The 3,217-nt window shown below is 40.1% G+C and overlaps 2 pseudogenes across 1 annotated transcript; both read right to left on the minus strand.

The window, feature by feature from the left end:
- Nucleotides 1–590: 590 nt before the first annotated feature.
- Nucleotides 591–2,944, minus strand: LOC114292079 (receptor-like protein kinase FERONIA pseudogene; annotated as a pseudogene). The gene is made up of 2 exons (XR_014344359.1): nucleotides 1,802–2,944; nucleotides 591–1,765 (listed from the first exon to the last, which is right to left on the minus strand). The product of XR_014344359.1 is annotated as a receptor-like protein kinase FERONIA pseudogene (transcript).
- LOC114292080 (receptor-like protein kinase FERONIA pseudogene) lies at nucleotides 849–1,838 on the minus strand (annotated as a pseudogene).
- Nucleotides 2,945–3,217: the final 273 nt, after the last annotated feature.

A 3,217-nucleotide genomic window follows, 5' to 3' on the forward strand; every position in this document is an offset into this window, starting at 1 on the left:
GCGTGATAAACGTGAATCTGGTCTCACAGAACCGATGAGCAAAAATCTAATAATTCATGCCTGCTGCTCTTTTTTTTTTTTTTTACCAGGCTTGTGTGCATGTTTATTAGTTAATGAGAGTATGAATCTTTCTACTATAGGAATACTTGTGTCTGGTTGAGCATTAGTTAGGCTATTGAGATGCTGGAGAGCAATTGAAATGTCATGCAAAGTCTGCAACTTGATTTATTTAACCTTCTTTTTTTTTTCTTTTTCTTTTTCTTTTTCATGCAGCTAAGAAGTTTGCCTTCCTGCTGTTTAGCACCCAATCAGTCGTCCTTCGATAATCAAGTCAAACAACGACAATGATGAGAAGAGAGCTGGGACAACAGATAATTATTCTCGTAAATGTGTCTGTTTAATTATATTTGACAGATTTTTAGAGTTATAAATTTTTGAATACTTTGAATTCCTCTGTAACTGTGATGCCATATGCCATTTGTCTTAATAATCCCGGTCTTTTTTATATTCAGAGTTCTAATATTATTTTTAATTATAATAAAAACATGTTGGGATGAGACTAGTATGCCAAGTTGAGAATAAGTTATTCATTGTCATACAAGCAGGAACACAATTTTTATTACTGAACAAAAGCTATAATAGTTCAACCATCATGACAACATGTAACTTGGGGAGACAACGTAGAAGAACCTGCAAATAGAAGGAATATTTAAAACCCCTATGTAGAGCCAGTAAACCACACAGTAGACCTATTTCTTGTTTGTCTTATGATTAGCCACAAATGGTGCAGCTAGCTGCTTAAAACCCAGTTTATACATCTTCAGCCTTCAGTCAGCGGGCAACCTACCTCAAGGTGGCTTGCTGCTCATCGTGAGAACCCTCCCTTTGTCAATCACCGAAATTTTATCTGATTCATGTTCATTACTATTCCGCCAAGTCTCCTGCAGTTGCAGTGCATACCGGAGGTTACCCAATGCATCATCCATCGATAGACGCTCAATCCCCTCATCGCACACGCAATTTTCAGCATTCTTGACATATTCTTTCAAACATTCTGGTGCTATTTTGTCAGTTAGATACGGATCAATGATCTGATCAATGGTACCCATTTCGATATTAGTTTTGAACCAGCGAACTAAATTCACTTGATCCTCATCCCTTGAATAGATCATTGGCTTCCTACCACACAATAGTTCAAGTAAGATGACGCCAAATGAGTACACATTGGATTTTGTAGTTAATCTAGCACTGTGAAGGTATTCTGGATCCATATATCCCACGGTGCATGTACTTGATTCAGTGTCGACTGCCACTTTCACATTCCAATTCTCGTCCAACAGAATACTGGCCAGCTTTAGGTTGCGATGAATGATTGTTTGCCTTGCACCTGCATGGAGGTATTGCAGTCCTCGTGCAACACCAATGCAAAACTCAAGCCGCTTTTCCCAGTTAAGTGAATACTTGTTGGTTTCATAGAGGTGATGGTAGAGAGACCCATGGACCATAAACTCGTAGACAAGGATCACTTCATGCTTATCGATGCAGTATCCAATTAAAGAAACAATGTGGCGGTGACGGAGATGGGAGTGCACCTGGATCTGAGCTCTAAATTCGTCCAAGATCCTCTCTCTTGATGTTCCTTCTTTCCACCTTTTAATTGCCACTTGATGATTCCTGCTGCTGATATGGCCTCTATACACTTTGCTGTCACGACTAAGTGCGACCACCAGAAGCTCATGAAAATTATTTGTAGCAGCTCGAATCTCTGCAAGAGAGAAACGATGGTATAATTGGATGATACCATCTGCAATTGGATCGCTACACAACTGCCACGACATGCCATTCTTAGGAACCTTGTTCTTCCATTTCCTCCACCCAAGATCTATACCTTTCCCACCACATGTGCAGTACTAAAAAACAGATTGCTTACTATTCCCTTTTGTCGAGATAAATGGACATTGTCCTGTGATGCCAATCCATGCATGAGGCTCCCCACAACTTCAATCATTGTAGGCCTTCCTTCTGGATAATTATGTAAACATTTGTCAGCAACTTCTACAAACACGTTTAGACAATTTGGTGATATTTGTCCTCTTATGGAGGGATCAATGATCTGGTCAAGGGTGCCCTTTTTGATGCATTTTTGAGCCCATAGGGCTAAACCAATTTGCTCCTCCTCCTCAACACTTGTATCAACACTTGTATCCACCGGTGGCCTTGCACATAACACTTCAAATAGAACCACACCAAAAGCATACACATCTGATTTCTTGGTTAGTCTATGAGTCAAGAAATACGCTGGATCTAAATAACCAAATGTGCCTTTAACATTTGTACTAACGTGGGTTTGTGTATGGGCTGTCCTTACCATTTTTGACAATCCAAAATCTGAAATCTTAGCTACCCAATTCTCGTCCAACAGAATGTTTGTGGTCTTCACGTCCCTGTGTATGACACCTTGCTCAGTATTCGTATGAAGGTAGTCCAATCCACGGGCAGCACCAATACAAATCTTGAGCCTCTCCTCCCAAGTAAGATGATAAATATCGTTCCCGTTTCCTTTCCTACTACTTTCGTAGAGATGATCGGCGAGCGTCCCATTGACCATGTATTCATAAACGAGTATCATCTCATCGCAATCATCAGAGTAGCCAATCAGGGTCACGAGATGTCTGTGGCGGAGCTTGGAAAGCATCTTGATCTCAGTCCAAAACTCTCTTGCCCCTTGTTTGGACTCTGCATTCGACCGCTTAATGGCGACAGTGGTAGCTCCACCGTCGATGAACCCTTTATACACCTTACCGAATCCGCCTTTCCCAATGACCAAAGCATTATCGAAGTTGTTGGTCGCTGATTGAATCTCAACAAGTGAAAACCAACGGCACAATTCCTTGGATTGATACACACCGTTTGTAATTGTATTCCCACTGTCAAAAGTTGACATATTAGATATGAAATCACTTTTTAAAATGAGATGATGAAGGAAGCTAACGAGTGGAGGGATTAGATAAGACAATGAAGATCACAAAAATGAAGAAATGATACTCAAATTGGCTACCTCCTCAGATCAACAATGGTGGGCTGTGGTCCAAGACAAAAAGTAAACCATCCAATAACTGTATTGGAAGACTCTGCTAGTCAAAGTAAACAGCCAAGATTTTTTTATTTTTAAAATTTTTTTAAATTATTGATGAAACCAATCGGACGAAAGGATAAT

The sequence above is a fragment of the Camellia sinensis genome, chromosome 11 (assembly GCF_055761805.1).
Source record: "Camellia sinensis isolate YWXY chromosome 11, ASM5576180v1, whole genome shotgun sequence".
Lineage (NCBI taxonomy): Eukaryota > Viridiplantae > Streptophyta > Magnoliopsida > Ericales > Theaceae > Camellia > Camellia sinensis.